General features: G+C 37.0%; 1 protein-coding gene across 10 annotated transcripts in view; it reads left to right on the plus strand.

Annotated features, from left to right (window-relative positions):
- The window catches only part of LOC134543053 (synaptic vesicle glycoprotein 2A-like), a 130,886-nt gene that overhangs the window by 21,250 nt on the left and 91,744 nt on the right, over window positions 1-17,892 (plus strand). The window lies entirely within an intron of this gene.

Here is a 17,892-nt window from a genome sequence, read left to right on the forward strand (position 1 = left end):
ATCGCTGACTGTGCTGTCACAACTAAGGCTGACATGATTGAGTACTGTGCTGAAGCACCTAAAGCGGTCAAGAGCGAATACAGTGATGGTGGCCTGAGATCACAACGATGGAAACGACATAATAAAAAAAATTATCCTGATCAAGCTTGTGATAATCACTGGCTCGATGCCGAAAGTGACCTTGTGGTTGGTGTTGAAACGAAAAACACCAGAGATAATAATATTTATTGTAAACATAATAGAAAGATGAACGTAGCAGAAGAGATTGATTATACCTCATGGGAAGATCCTAACATATTGGTTGACAGGCTAAGACTACTACATGGTTCGCTTTGTGCAGGAAACTATTCGAACATCAAAGAAATATCCTTCATACTTAAAGAACTGAAGGAAGCTGGCTACATAAAATAATGGTTTCAATTAAATGTATGTGTATAAACTTGAAGAAAAATTAATATTTTTTTCAATATGGATTTTAACAATTTCTCGAAAAGCTCATTTCTAAATAAAACTTATAACATAAAGGTGTAAAAAAGTCACCACTGACATCCAAAAATGTATAATAATAAAGTCATGCATGTAAACATGTCAAGTACGATAAAAAAAAAAAAAGTAATTTAAATCAGTTGGAGCGTTTGGAGCGATTGGACAATTTGGAGCAATTGGAGCATTTGAAGCATTTGGAGCTGTTGGAGCTGTTGGAGCATTTGGAGCATTTGGAGCATTTGTATCTGTTGGAGCTGTTGGAGCATTTTGAGCATTTGGAGCTGTTGGAGCATTTGTAGCATTTGGAACATTTGGAGCTGTTTGAGCATTTGGAGCCTTTGGAACATTTGGAGCTGTTGGAGCTATTGTAGCTGTTGGAGCATTAGGAGCAGTTGGAGCTGATAGAGCTAAGAATTTGTCGTTTACGTCTATGCAGGGCTAAATGTTTATAAGATTGCTGGCTTTCGCAAGTGACCATGTGGTAGGATAGAATTTATGTAATAAATATTATGTTTGTAAAAGAACTTGTGGTGTTTTATTTCTCGAACCTGACACTTTTCTGTTATTTAAATTAAATTTATTTTCAGCTTTGTCCATAGATCGAAGCAAGTTTCGATTCAATATATAAAATAATGTGTGATTTTTTCGGGGAATTTTGGAATTTTTCCCGAACTAATAAGTCAATAAATACAAATATCTAAGATGGTGCCCAAATTTCAATATGGTGGGCACCTCATGTTAAATGACCGAATGTACATAAATACTAGGTTGTTAATTGACTTCTTTTAGTTTTTGTGTACTGAGTGTAGCTGAGTAGACTGGTGTAAGTAAGTGAGGAGCTTAATGTAGAATGGACTTGTGTTGATGGATATGTTGGTGTATAAATCGAATGCTGGTGGTCTGATAATATTTTGGGTTATTTACGAAGATATTTATCGATGTGTGCTATGACAAGCAAATAAATGTCTAGTAAACTTATTGAGTAGGTTTCTCATTTGGGAGACTTTTGTCGTAAGGCTTAAGAAGGATCGACTCTGAAGGCTTTGAAGATGTATGGTACTGGGCATGTCTTGGCTGTAGCTATATCAACACTGAAGGTCCTCTGAACTGAAGATGAGAGGTACAAAAATAATTGACTTTGGACCTAGCCTTGTATCGGATAATATATTTTAGTCATGTGTTGTAGACATTTGGAGTCAGTTGGAGGTTTTGTGTAGCTGTACATAATAAAATTTAAATTATGTTTGAGTTCTGAAAGTTCCATTGTTCAGAGACTCTTGGTCGTTCTAGTAAGTCTAAATTAACCGTGTATGTAGGATGTGTGATTAGTTCTTTGAATAAGGTAACCCGGGGGAAGATGCCACAGTTAAGGGGTTTTAAACTCACAAATTTCGAATTACACATGAAAACAAATTTAGCATTAGGATACCATTTTCGTTGTACATTTGTGTATGTCAGAAATGGACAAAAAGTCTCGTAAAAAAATAAATGGAAATAAAATTTAACCAAATGTTAAGGCCCGTATGAGTGGCATGTTCCCCCAATATTAAGGGTAAGATGCCACTTGATATGGGGGAAAATGCCACCATCTGTAAACTAAACAGTGGTATTAAAAAAATGATGAGTGTGTTAAGAAAAAGTAGTTATATTTGTTTTATAGTAAATATAACATACAGATTTACACAAAATAACACTTTGTTTACAAAACTCTGTTGAAGAACATCATGGCATACCTAACACGTATCACAATGTAAATTTCAGAACTACAATCTTCATGAAACCATTTTTTACATGCAACACATCGGATCCAGTCACACTTGGGACCTTTTTTAGCATAGAAGTACCCAGTACATACTGCACAAAAATCAGCACTACCATTGATATCATCTAGTTCACTGTCACTCTTACTATCTTGGCAAGTTTCGCCACTACACGAAGTCGACGAGCTCACTGTCCTCTTTATTTTTCTTTGGGGAGCACGTTTGATCGTTTTCTCTTTGGTTTGTTGTTTCATCTTGATATCCTTTTGAAGTTGTGATTTTCACATGTCCATTAGTCTTGCTGGTGAATTCAGGACCACTGCTGTTTGCTTCTTACGACCAGTTGGCTTAGGCATAGTAAGAACAGGAACAGGCGATATTTCTTCGAAGGAACTCATGCTGCTATCTTTATTTGTCGAATGTATTGACACATCATTGGCCGAATCAGTTGCCTCGTTTTCAGGAGCATAGGAGCAAGAAGCAGTTGTCGATGCAATAGGCATCGTGACATTTTCTGCTAGAGTAGAAGAATTTTCACTTGTAATAACTTTATCAGCATATGCTGCTGTATTTAGGTTGTTACCAGAAGCATTGTCTGATAGAGCGAAAGCGCGTGCAGGAATTTTTTTGCGGGTTGTAAAGATAGATGCCACAAGCAGAAAATCCTGCACTACCATTGCCCATTGTTGCGGTTCGACTCCAAGCTGAATTCAACAATGTTCCAAATTGGAGATGTGTCAGTTTTCTACCGGGGTTGCTGTAAATCCAAGTGTTTACAGCTTGCTGCCAAAATGTCTTCGAAGATTTGAAAAACGACCGGTCTAAGGGTTGCAGATATCTACTGGGTTGTGTGGCTTGGAAGGCAGATTAGTATTATGTCGTTGTCTGCAGCGAAGTCCAGTACATCAACATCTGAGCAGTGGGAACTATGACCATCCAAAACAAGCAAACACTTTCATGCTTCCTTTCGAGGCAAAAAATGTCTTTTTAACCAGTCAAAAAATATCTCAGTATTTACGCAAGCAGACATTTAATTCATTTTGACGTGTGAGCCAGGTGGCAGGCCGTCTTCAAATTCAGGCTTCTTTCTTTTTCCTTTAAAATTGCTGTATGGGGGCAAGAAGATCCCTTCGGCATTGCAACAAGCAATTACGCTGATCGTCTCACCTTTCTCTCCAGATATAACATGGTGAAAATCTCGATTACCTTTGCTATCACTCGACCTGTTGATTTGAAGACCACACTCGCCCATGTTGTAAATCTTCCTTGGGGCACTGAGAAAGCCATTTTCTTCACAAACATGCAAAAGCACTTGAAAATAGTTGTCAACTTATTTACGGGACATTCCAAGTCCACGTGCGATGGAGATACCCTGTGCCTTCCTAAGTGTTACTACAGGTTGACGTTTCAAAAACAGTTGTAGCCAGTCGTATCCAGCTTATTTCGTTTCAGTGTGCTCCTTTAGTAACATTTCCAGCATCAATTCGTCTTTTCAATGTTCTGTAGGGTATGTGATGAAACTGGGACGCATCCCGTACTTTCATTTTCCCGTTTTTCACATCTTCAGAAGCAAGAAGTAAGTTTTCTTCCGACCAGGACGCAAGATCCGTTTTCCTCTCGTACCTGCGGGGAATAACCTGTTTGGGAAAAGGTGTAGAATTAACAGCTTTGCTAAAAAGTAGTTAATGCACAGAAATAATATTGTTATCAACATGGAATTATAATACATTATCATGGGGGAAGATGCCACTTGACGTGGCATTTTACCCCACGTATTGGGGTAACACGCCACTGACATTTTTTTTACTCCAATATTCTCAGCGGGAATCGCCACACTTCACTTCAAAGGCCTTAAAGAGTGTTGAATCTTCGTATACCACTAGTTTTGTGCATAAATATAAATTAAATTTCTTACGTCTTACGAAATGGTAATAAAATATTATAAGATACGTACTCACCTTTCAATATCTTCATATATTTAACCATAAAACGATGAAAAAGGGTCCTACACGCCGTGACTCCTCGTGGCTTCTTGTACACGTTCAGCGCTGTCTCGCTATGAAGCTGGAGCTGCTATCTGAGTTTTTGTTCGGAAATACATCCGCCTCAGGCATCTTCCCCCGACAGGAATCTTCCCCATATAATTTAAACTTGTACTCTTTTAAATTCCTAACTTTTCTTAAGTAATAACAATGGATGATGTATTGACTTGTGTATTATACAAGCGGACGCTGATATTTAAGCGAGTCTTAGACAGCAGGTCCCTCAGTCCACGTCTTGCAGTGGTGCAGTGCAGATCTGATGGATTGACTTGTCTGCATATAAGTCCGATACATGAATATTCATGTGTATCCGAACTCAATGGTAGCAACGATGACATCGGTACAAATCCCAATGGTGGCGGGGTCAACGGCTGCAGAGATCTTGGCGGAGGGTATCGCGTCTTCACCGGGGTCCCTGACGACGGAGGCGATGATGACGAAGCAGATCCCGATGACAACGATGAGGGCAGCTCCAGAGATCCCGATGATGGCTGTATCTACTGTCTCTTCACTCCAAGAGACTTCAATGTGTGCATTATCGAACGCAGAGGAGACTCCGATACCTGCAACTACACCGCATTTGGTAAATAAAACATTTTGTGAGCAATTCCCAGCTTCTGCATCAGTCGTGTATACATCAGATTCTTTGGCATCCAGTACAGATGATCTGTCAATGTCGACTGGGAAATCCCCAGCTCATGCAACATACGGGACTTCGTCACCTACAACAGCAGTGTACATTGAAAGTAAGATACTTTCCGAGCCATCGGTGACTCAAGGTCTAACGACGAGACATATGTGTACGTACTGTGATAAGAGTTTTAAATACCGTCAACATGCAAGAAGACATGAAAATCATGTCTGTAGAAGAAACGCTAATCGTGTGACATTTCCGTGTGACCCGTGTGGTGTACATTTCACAAACAAAAGTAATTTGATTAGGCATTGTAAAAGCAAAGTTCATTTGCAAGTTGTATAGCGGGGAAGCGATGGTAATTACGATGAATATCTGTATCAGTGCTGCTACTGTGGTAAACGATTTGAACGACTACGAAGTACACGCATCCATGAAAAGCATGGCTGCAGAAGAAATCTTGACCGTGTAAAATTTCTGTGTGATAAGTGCGGTGTACAGGTTACACGAAAATTATACTTGAAAAAACATTATAAATTTTGTAAAGGAAGGTTTCTAGCATCAACATCTCTGGTACTCTAAGGTGCTACACTCCTGAACTGATGTATCGTGATCTGTATGAATTATTTGTATTTTGTCACTCTAAAAACGAAATATAATAATTTATTTTAATAAAAATGAATGTCACATGAACTGAGAAATGTATACGATATATATACAGTGTCAGTTTTTAATGTGTATTAATGTACAATTTTATATAAATTATAGAATTAAAAATATTATTTGATTTATTTTTCTTAACCTACATCGTTTATCTTAATGTAATAATCTACATGTGACACGTAATTTTGGTCGGAGTTGTAATGCACGTTTTGACTTGTTTGTGTGTATTATTATTTTTACAAATAATGTTCAAGACAGTTTATTTTGCTAAAATTATTTTTGTCTGAGTATGCCATCTGAATTCTTAAGATTTTTTATGGGAGATGTTTTGGTAAAGTGCTGGTGTATGTAATACTGTAACGTTAGAGCAAATCTGATAGGAACTTGATTTATTATTTCTGAGAAATAATTTATTACTTCCCGAAATAAAACTAACAGACTTGTGGGAAATTTATGGTCTTAAATCGTAACCAGTCATATATTGGTGTACACTACGGAGGTGATATTAAAAAATTAAATGATGTTAATCAATTTATCATACTTCGGAGTACTCTGGTGCACTGTATGGGCTGTATCAGTAAGATTCTGGATACTTGGAAAGCGGTTCTTCGTCCAAGTTACTCACTCCTTCGTTGCTGATTACTAACATGAATTTTTACAACATGGAAATAATGTATACTGATTTTCTGCTCTGTTTCAGTGATGCATACTTTGAAGTGGTTCCAGCAAGTAATTTACGTATGCTGGATTACGATTTCACTGGAGTTTTACGTGAAATGAGTGGGAAGACTAGCGACGTGATGTGTGTATGACTCGAGCAAACATATGACTGCCGCAGCATTCTGCAAGCTTGCAACTCCTGCGCGAGGGGTCAATGTTCATTTGCGGGTGACGGTATGCGTGTCTCGATCGAGAAGTCTCTGCCTCTATCCTTGAGAATTTTTTAAATTTTCTTTGAGGTTAATGTGCATGAATTTAGGTACTTTAGACTAGTCGCACGTGAATAAGTTAAAATTCGTATGCATTGTAAGATATTTTTCTACATGAGGTAAGAAAAATACATAGATGCTACAATGTCTGAGATAGGTATCGAACACCTGTTCCTTACCCTATGAGTGACTAGCACTTGTTTGACCTATCTCCTCTAACCCTCGTTTACTTTGTGATATAGATGAGACATGGTTGTTTTCAGACAGATGATGGTTCAAATGTCTCGGACAAAGTGTCCTTTGTAGAAATTACTATGTGTGGTAATTATTTTAGTCGAAGAGATAATTTAATAAAACATGTAAAAATAACGTGAAGGTTTTTTTATGTGTAAACAAATCATTGATAGGATGGATTTGTATGTAGAAATGGTGGTATACCACATCTCTTGAAGAATACTGCATGGTATATATAATGAAAGACTCTTGGGCTCAAGAAACTAAACTATAGGTGGTAAGGATGATGCGGTTCCTAAGATTAAATGAAAGGAACTTTGATGATTTTTTTTTCTATATACTAAGATGATTTAATTGAGTTTGGGATGATGGGTTGAAGGATTAAATAATAAAACTGGACACATAGGCTTTTAAAGAAAATGAGAATGGAGCTAACCATGTCTAGAAAACAATAGAGACTATTGTAAAGCTCACAAGATCATAGATTGTGGTACGTCTCTGACAACAGAAATGTGGAAACGATATCATAAAATGAGTGATATTGATGCAGCTCCTGGTATTGTAACTGGTAGCTACGGCGATGATGTCTTTACGTCTGTGATAATGACACGGACGCGAAGATATTAAGACTAATAATAACATATATGTAAAGAAGATGGAAGCCGTAGCACGCGAGACCAAATTGATCATCGAGAGTCAATCCAAATGATTGGAGAATAGGCTAAAACTTCTACTTGGTTCGCAAAATGTTGAAAATTTATACGTCCTCAAAGAAACATGAACTAAGAAATGCAGGGTTTATAGAATGGAACCCACTTTTTTTTGATCAGATGTATATTATTGGAAATAAATATACAATTTAATATGACTTTTATTAAATATCATTCTTACGTATGTACTTTCATGCTCTTGGCGTCTACAGTGTTCATAAAGTATATAAAATATTTACGTTCCTGGTTCTTCGTTTACCATGTATATTTTGCATTTTTTTAAATTCGAATTTGTTAACGATCAATGGCTGAAATGATGTGCGTTATAAACTATAAGTCCTTCTATAACTGGTGTGATTTATAACACTGTGTAATTTTAAGGATAGTATGACCAATAGTATTGTCATTGGCTTGATACTTCGCTTGAATGAAATTTAAATGTTAACTTTGTGATGCAAGCTGCTAGTGCGTGCATTGCGTGTTCATTTCATTTGTCGAATTTGCTTCCAAATGTGTTACCTTATTTTGGTGTGCTTCTTTTTTAAATGATGTTTTGACTAGAGTATTATAGTAATTGGTTATTGATTTGACTAGAGTGTTATTCCAACCGGTGCATGTATATAAGCGAGTCCTAGACAGCAGGTGGCTCAGTTGTTACTGACGTCGACGGTGTAAGGATCACCTAGTATGTTTAATCTGGTGCATAAATCGCGTAATTACCTGTTCTTGCGAACTCGATGGCATCTTTACCGACTTTAACGTCGAACTCGGAGTTTGTACCATCGTCTACGGGAACCCTGACGTCAGCGACGTCGAAGAAGGTACAGATCCCGTCAGCAACGATGACATCACAAGAGGAAACTTCAACAGTTGCGATACCGTCAGCAGAAGAGACTTTAATGCCGGTGGTGCTGACTACGCAGGAAAACTCGACGAACTGCGTTTCGCCCTCGATGGAAACTTCAATGGGTGGTGATTCGACAACGACTAACGAACATCGGTGCTGTTACTGTGACAAGATTTTCTCAAACAGCAGCAATGCTCGACGGCATGAGAAGAGAGAATGTACCAAGAACCATTATCGTAAAATGTTTGTTTGTGAGAAATGCCATAAGCAAATTGCCAGAAAAGATAATATGAAAACGCACATGAAGACATGTAAAGGTCCTGCTGTGCGGCAGAAAGTAAAGGTTTCTATACAACAACGATGCATCGATGTGCATAAGAGTATGCCTGGAGATGGCGCAACTGCTGCAACAACATCATCTGGTTCGGGTCTGAAAGGATCGGCTTCATCACCACGGTATCCTTGCAGCTACTGTGATATGTCGTTCGCATTTGCTCATGACGTACGAAGACATGCGTGGAGTAAATGCAGGAAGAATCCTTCTCGTATAAAGATTCGCTGTGATGGGTGCCATGGTTGGTTTACACGTATTGACAGTTTGCTATGACATGTGAAAAAATGTAAAGGTGAAGTCCGTGTGTCTACTGAAGAACTACCTGTAGAAATTTCGACACCTCGCTTTAGATTGGAGACTCGTAAGCGTACAAGCAAAAAAACAGATGCTCAGCAACCGATTGCTATGGTATCTGGATATGAAAATAAACCTAAGACTGTGTTCGGTGCTCTACAGGTGAATGATAATGGGTTCTACTTGGCGCAGTCTGCATTTCGTGGAACATTGAAAGACTACTACTATCTAAATACGTTAGGTAAGTCGAAAGACATTTGTAATTTTCTTGATGATATCAGAGAGGACATAATCAATCAGCTTACTGATGACGTAGCAACAAACGGACCATTAAAATATAACTTTTGGTTGGACTGTATACATGAGCGTGCGCAGGACTTCAGTATTGGTGGTGCCAGATTACACAACAGCCCTGTCATTCACGAACCCCGAGCCGAGGATTTGAAAGCGCAAAATGGTGCTATTTAAGGTGTTTCCGAACAAAAACATTAAATACACAGATGTTAAATTTTTAACATTTTTTATGACAAATTATGGTTTTGAACGTTATAATCACCAGGAAAACTACTAAGCTATTTACAGTTTTAAGTTTTGTTGAGCCATAAAGTAAATTGCACAAATTGTTTGCACGGAATTCATGCTGGTGGCTTTGAAAAACCGTACTTACATGTTTTCTGAAGATGCCAAATAAATGCTAGAAAAAACATTCTCAAATGTTAAGTTTTAAAATCAACAAATCAAGGGAGTTTTTGTAATATACCTTAAATATGTAAAATATTAAAATAATAAAAATACACAACTGAGAGTGGGCAAAAGTTTTAACTTTTGGAATACAAAAAAAATGTTTTGTCGGCGACTGCATATAAGCTTTAAATATATATACTGTATAGAAGTCGCCAGCCCAGGTTAAAATTTCTAATACGGTTTTGAGGTAGTTGGTTAATTCACCGCTGCAATCGCCACCATATCTAGGGCATCGACTTGTGGTGGTCCCTAGCGGACAAGTGTCGAACTCTTCAAACATCCCTTCCCCCTCCTGTGGAACGACGTTGAGCTGCAGTGAATGATATATGAGGGGTACGGGGAATGACAGCGGGCGACAGCGCTGCGCTCTAACGTGTAAATAACAACTAAGACGATACAGGGCGTTACGGCAGCGCACTGCAGCGGTGAAGTTCCCAAGCTGCTCATCATACGCTTCTGAAAAACGTAGAGTAAATCCTATCCACTCGCGACTTCTATACAGTATATATATTCAAAGATATAAGTCATCGAGTAAGCCTATACTTTCAACTAACTAAACTCTCTCTCTCTTTTTAAATAAACCCTGGCGGACGGCGGCTATTACATATTCCGTGCGCCTGCCGAGTGGACTGAACAGTGGACACCGAGCGCGCATTCTATGTGTTTCGAGGAGAACTATGAGAAGTATTTACATTTCAAAAGTTTCGTAGCCGCGGCCCGCGTTTACAACACAAGTAATTGCACCTGGCTTGTTTCCGTGTGTATAGTTGGTTCGATTGATAATAATTGATATACTGATGAGCACATATCTGTAACTCGACACGTTTGGAAATCATATTTTTTTTGGAAATAATACGGATTTTTGTAAGTATGTATTATTTCTGCTTCTAAAAAACAAAATAACGTTAACCCTAATGGTGGTGCCAAGGCACCTGTGGCACCTACCATGCGCACGCCTATGACTGTATATATGGAAAGCCGTATACATTCGAAGACGAAGTGAATAAGTGTGCATTCAAGACATCGGCTGCAGTAATTTACAATTCTGACGATGTGAAGCAAACTGTTAAAAACGGTATCCAGAAACTCTGTCAAGAAGAGGAGGACTATGTCTGTAAAGGTTTTGGCTGGACTCTTTCTAGTATAAGCCGATTAAAGCTAAGAATTAGTCATTTCACGCCTATGCGGACCTACATGATTATTATAATGTTAACTTTAGCAAGTGGTCCTGTAGTAGAATATATATTATGTAATAAAGTTTATTTTGTGAAAGAACTTGTGTTGATTTATTTCTCGAACCTGCCACTATTATGTTGAATTGTTGTTATATTTAATTTTTCATCTTCATTCCGAATCGTACCAAGGACCTAAGTCGATCTAATTACTCATTTTATTGGTTGTAAATTTATTTAATGAATTTTGAACCTTTTACCGAGTTATAGCTAAATAATTACGAATTTCCAAGACTGCGGACATGATGACTTATAGGATTTAAAGTCTCTTTAAGAATGTTGAACATGGTTTATTGAAATTATTATTTTTTTACATAAAATTAAACTATATTGAATCGATCAAGTATCGAACCAGGGACAGCAACTGACGAATCAATATGTAAATTGATGAAAGGTTTATTTAATGAATTTTGGAATTTTTCCCGAATTTCTAGCTATATAATTACACAATTCCAAGATGGCTGCCGTAACGGAACATGCAACAGTAATAGCATCCAATATGGAGGTCATAACGTAAAGTGTAATGGCGACATCGTACTCAACCAAGATGGCGGGCGTAACGAAACCTGCTACAATTATATAATCCAAGATGGTGACCATAACAATACGTGCAACAGTGGTTTTAAGTATTATTTTAATTCATTTTTATTAATTAATTCGAGTAGTTAATTTGTTTAATGATTTTTAAATTTTTTCCCGTTTTTCTAACATAAAAATTACGGATTTCAAGATGGCGGTCATGACGTCATACTAGGTTAAGATATATATACTTTGACATAAGTGGTGGGGGTCAGTCTGCCAGCAGCCACCACAGGGGAAGGATCGGTCGCCATTATTTTTTTTTGCACTCGTCGGGTTCGAACCACTGACTCCGAGCTCCGTGTCGTTAATGTATGATTTTTAAATATTTTTTTATAAATTTTTATTATTTGAATTTTTTTATAAATTTTAAAATTTTTTTCATTAAAATCGGATAGTAAATAAAAAAGTTAAAGATGGCGACCGTAACGAAAATTGCAACGGTGACGTCATAATCCAATATGGCGGAAAACACAATGCCGGAATTTTTGAGAAAACAAAATGACGTCATCCAAAATGGCGGATCCAAGATGGCGGATCCAAAATGGCCGTCGGGGTCAGGGTCAATGTCAAAGGTCAAGGTCACAACCATCCAAGATGGCCGTCGTGACGTCATAATCCAAGATGGCGGACCTGCTCCTCGGCTCTTCACCCTGAACCCTGTGCCTGGAGGAACCAATATATACTACTATTGTCAAAATTCTTCCTTTTTAAATGTCCAAAGTATGGAGGATCTACTGAAAATGTGCTTGAATGTATTCTCACTTTTCAGGGTGTTGATACTTCCATTAGTCCCAGTCTTCCCGAAACCATCAGCATCCTTCAATTTAAGTTCTTCGTCACGATCAGGTGAGCTAACACCATCACGCTCAGGACAAGGAAAATTATTTACATCAACCAGCATACTCTTCCTTTGTGTAGTGTCAATCGAGCTTTACATATTCTACCATGTCTTTTTTAACTTTCTATTCGTGGAACAAACTGCTACACCGATTACAGCTTAACATTTTGCGTAGTGGGTTTTTAACACAATCATTCTTCTCATGACGTCTAGCATTCCTTCTCTTGACAAAATCCTTGCTACAGTATCTACAGCGACTTCCTTCCGATTCAGCTGCAAATAACAAACCATGACCATGGTACCTTCTGTGACTAATGTTAGATGCAAACTGACAGTTTTACAATTAGAACCATTACTTAAATATAATTTTTTAAATATTCCATCAGCGAGAGTTAAGTTATTTTATGCAAAGCAACTTGTTGTAAGTAGTTCTGCTTGTCAACAACAGATGACGACACATTTTGCTTGCAGGTAAATATTATTTATTTTATTTGTGATGTGGGATGCTCACTAACGATCGCAAAAGAAGGGAGACTTCGCTAAACAAGGAGAAGGAAGTTCGTCCTTCGTGATAGTGTTTCTCATCCGTCTTATCACATTTTTTTGTACTGAGTAATGTTTTTTTTTAAATCCACCTTATAAAAATATTGTCAATTCTGATTTAGTAGCATAAATTCACAACTTATTTACATCACAGGATAAAATGACATAACTCATTAAGTAAAAAGTCCTTCATGCAGAGATCAATTTCTCACAAATAATCAGGAGTACTCGGAGAAAACCATCAGAAGTCTAGTCAGGAATAATCAGTAGCACTTGGAGAAAACCATCAGATGTATAGTCAGGAATAATCAGAAGAACTTGGAGAAAACCATCAGATGTCTAGTCAGAAATAATCAGGAGCACACGGAGAAAACCATCAGATGTCTAGTCAGGAATAATCGGAAACACACGGAGAAAACCACCACATGTTTTATTTGATATCATAAAATTACAGAAAAAAAATACAAAAACAGATTCTGCTAGCTTGTGAACTTTCCACTGTTGTGAAAAGTAAGAGTTCTAATACAAGCTAGAATTTTTGTTGATTTTTGTTTTTATTTTTAATTTTTTTTTTTTTAAACTTTTAAAAGAATTTTTTCTGTAATTTTATGATCTCAAAGAAAACATGTGGCGGTATTCTTCGTGTGCTTCCGATTATTCCTGACTAGACATCTGATGATTTTCTCCGAGTGCTCCTGATAATTCCTGACTAGACATCTGATGGTTTTCTCCGAGTGCTCCTGATTATTTGTGAGAAATTGATCTCTGCATGAAATACTTTTTACTTAATGAGTTATGTCATTTTATCCCGTGAGCATTCCGCATTCCACATAAAATAAAAAATATTTACCTGCAAGCAAAATGTGTCGTCATCTGTTGTTGACAAGCAGAATTACTTACAACAAGTTGCTTTGCATAAGATAACTTAACTCTCGCTGATGAAATATTTAAAAAATTATATTTAAGTAATGGTTCCAATTGGAAAACTGTCAGTTTGCATCTAACGTTAGTCACAGAGGCTACCATTGATCATGGTTTGTCATCTGCAGCTGTATCGGAAGGAAGCCGCTGTAAATATTGTAGCAAGGATTTTGTCATGAGAAGGAATGCTTGTGATTAAAACCCACTACGCAAATTGTTAAGCTGTAAGCAGTGTAGCAGGTTGTTAAAACGAATTGAAAGCTTAAAAAGACATGGTAGATCATGTTAAGCCAAGACCACGTACGGCAGAGAGGACATTGATAAAGACACTACACGAAGGAAGAGTATGCTGGTTGATGTAAATAATTTTCCTTGTCCTGAGCGTGATGGTGTTAGCTCACCTGATTGTGACGAAGAACTTAAATTGAAGGATGCTGATGGTTTCGGGAAGACTGGGACTAATGGAAGTATCAACACCGTGAAAAGTGAGAATACATTCAAGCCCATATTCAGTAGATCCTCCATACTTTGAACACTTAAAAAGGAAGAATTTAGACAATAAAGAAGCTCCAACATCAACGTTTTCGAGTTCTTACAGTAATTCACTTGAAGATGTTGACTACTACGGAGATGACGATAGTGACTCTGTAGCTGGCGACGTGATCGAAGACTGTGCTGAAGCACCTAAAGCAGGTAAGATCGAAGACTGTTATGGTGTCCTGAGATTAAAACACTGGATACGATGTAATAAAACAAATTATTATGATCAAGCTTGTGATGATCACTGGCTCGATGATGAAAGTGACCTTGTGGTTGGTGTCAAAACGGAAGACACCAGAGTTCATAATATTTAATTTAAACGTGCAAGGAAGATGAAAGTAGCAGAAGAGATTGATTACACATCATGGAATGATCCAAACATATTTGTTGACCGGCTAAGATTTCTACATGCCTCTCTTTGTGCAGGAAACTATTCGTGCATCAAAGAAATATCCTTCATACTCAAACAACTGAAGGAGGCAGGCTACATACAATAATTACTTGTTTTACCTGCACTTGTATAATGTTGAGAAAAAAATTCAAATTACAAAAATTTAATGTTTTATTTATTGTATTCTGATTTCGAACTAAGCATGTGTTTCTGCTACTGTGTGTTAATTACATTTGCTGTGTGTACTCTGTGTACTCTATTTTCATTCCGTTTCCTGTGTGTACTGTGTGTTCATTCCATTTTCTGTGTGTACTGTGAGTACTCTTTTTTCATTCCTTTTCCATTGTTTTTGTGTGTATTCTTTTTTCATTCTGTTTCCTGTGTGTACTGTGTGTTCATTCCGTTTCCTGTGTGTACTGTGTGTTCATGGTCTATATGACTGACATTGTTCATGACATGGTCTCGCGTTCCGAAGACGCTTGTTGTGTATGTATGGATGGTTTTATACATGAACATTTTAAAGGTTATTATAAGGATCAAAAACTAGACTTTCATGCTAGGTTTATCGACAACGTATTTGTTTGTCAAACATTGTCGTATATTGTCTTGAGTTGTTTTTCGTAGAATAAATGATTGATAAACTCCGCGAAAGGTAATGGAAACCAAAATATAAAATTTATTTAATATTCAGGTACACTTGTCACTGGTCAAGAAGCAAACCGACGACAGGAATCCATCGATTCAATATGTAAATTAATGAAGTATTTTTTAGGTGAATTATGGTATTTTCTAGAATTTATAAGTCAAAAAATTCCAATTTTTAAGATCGTGGTCGTAATTGCTTATATTATGATGGTAGTAGATGATTTTAAGCCTCTTTTAGTATTTTGAACATGATTGAACCAAGAACAGGATTTGATTTATTCAATAAGTATATTAATAGCAAATTTATTTAATGAATATTTTGGAATTTTTTCCCGAATTTCTAGCTAAAAAATCAACTCGGTTCCAAGATGCCGCCCAAATTTCAAGGCGGCGGGCACCTCAGTAATAATAAATGATTACTGCATTCTAGCGGGTTATACTGGTAATGCACTCTATAAGACGAGTACACACACAAGATGGTATCCTCCAGCAGACGAAAACAAGATGGTGGCAATGTCCTCTAGCAGGTGGTAGCTCCTGGTAGCAAGTACTGAACAAAATTGTCGGATCCATGATGGTCGTCAAGGTCAAGGTCAAATTTCAAGGTCAAGGTCAAAGTTCAATGCTAACAGTCGAGGTCAAAGGTATGGTGAACAGAAAATTATACTATCATGTCGACAGCACACTCTAGCAGACGATAACAAGATGGTGGCTCCAGCGAACGAAGACAAGGTGTCGGACATATCATCATACCAGCTGACGATATATATCTTGTTATTGGTGGTGGTAGGTCAGTCTGTAAGTGGCTTCTGTGGAGGAAGGATCTGTCGTTTTTTATTTTTTTTTCTCTTACCGGTTTCTAACCAAGGACAGGAAACGATCTAATCAATCAGTATTCTAATAAGTTAATTTTTTATTGAATTTTGAACTTTTTTCATTAAAAACAGATAAAAAATAAAGATTTTCAAGATGCCATCCATAACGATGGTTGATACAGTGGTTATATAATTCAAAATGTCGGGTGTGGTGTAAGACATTTTTATTACTTTTTATTGAGTATTTTTTAATATATAAATAAATTACTGGTTTACTCTCGTCGGAAAATAACCCAGGACCGATATCGTTTAAATAAATAAACATTTGTAGTATGCAATATTTTAAATATTTTTTGGGATTTTTTTCGGAATTAATAGCATTGAAATTACGGATTTTCAAGATGGCGACCGTAACGGAACATGCAACATTAATAGAATCCAATATGGCGGTCGTAACGAAAAGTTAACGTTTTCATCGTACTCAACAAGATGGAGGGTGTATCGAAACATGCAACATTTATATAAACCAAGATGGCGACCATGATTATAAGTACAATAGTGGTTTTTAAGTAATATTTTTTTAAATTTTTATTATTGAATTTGATTGATTAATTATTTTTAATATTTTTTAAATTTTTTCCAATTTTCTAACATAAAAATGACGAATTTTCAATATTGCGGACATGACATCATACTACCTGATGATATATATGTTATGAAAAAAGTGGTGGGGGTCAGTCTGCCGGTGGCTTCCGTGGAGGAAGGTTCGGTCGCCATTATTTTTCCCTGACTGGGTTGAAACATAGGACTCCGAGCTCCATGTCGTAAATGTATGTTTTTAAAATATTATTATAAAATTTTTATTAATTGATTTTTTTTTAATTTTTTCATTAATTACGGTTAATAAACAAATATTTTCAAGATGGCGGCCGTAACGGAATTTGCAACGGTGACGTCATTATCCTAGTTGACGTCAGCGGCTTAGAGCCGCTTTTAGGAATATGTGTTGTTTCTAAGGCAAAAGACTTTTGATGTTTTTTTAATCCTTATTTTTGAATTTTTGAGGAAGAAAACGATAAATATTTCCTCAAAACAGGAATTTTTGAGGAATTTTGAGGAATTTTTGAGTCCAAGATGGCCGCCGTTACGTCAGAGCAATCGGTCATTGACCCGGCTCCAACTCCACACCCTGAACTCTGTCCCCGGAGGAATTTTTACATACTACTAAGTGACGAGAAGAGAAAAAAGTAAAGCTTTGGAATGTTCAACATAATCTTCGAAATGTAAGCAGCTAAGGGGACACGGAACCGTTTACGCTAATGGACAATGAAGAAAAACAGAAGCCATCAAATCCTCACCTCGTACCTATCAAATTCAAAAGCTTTCGTGAAAGATCCAATAGAATAATTATTGTTAGCAGACATGTAGCTTGCGTGTGGGAACATATATGGACCTTTAATTTACGAGAAATGCTCTGGCCACAATTGATTCACGCCTAATAAAACCATTTGCAGAGAGTTATACATATTTCACTTGTTTTAAATGTGTGTCCTTTTTATTACATTATAGTTTTAATAACATACGTTAATTCATAGCTTACTGGATTTGTTTGGTAATGCTGTATCAGCATAAACCACTATATTTCCATGAAATGTCTTAATTCCAGCACGTTTGAAACCAAGGCCATGCTGGACTAGCGATTTTAACG

This window comes from Bacillus rossius, chromosome 1 (genome assembly GCF_032445375.1).
Source record: "Bacillus rossius redtenbacheri isolate Brsri chromosome 1, Brsri_v3, whole genome shotgun sequence".
Classification (NCBI taxonomy): domain Eukaryota; kingdom Metazoa; phylum Arthropoda; class Insecta; order Phasmatodea; family Bacillidae; genus Bacillus; species Bacillus rossius.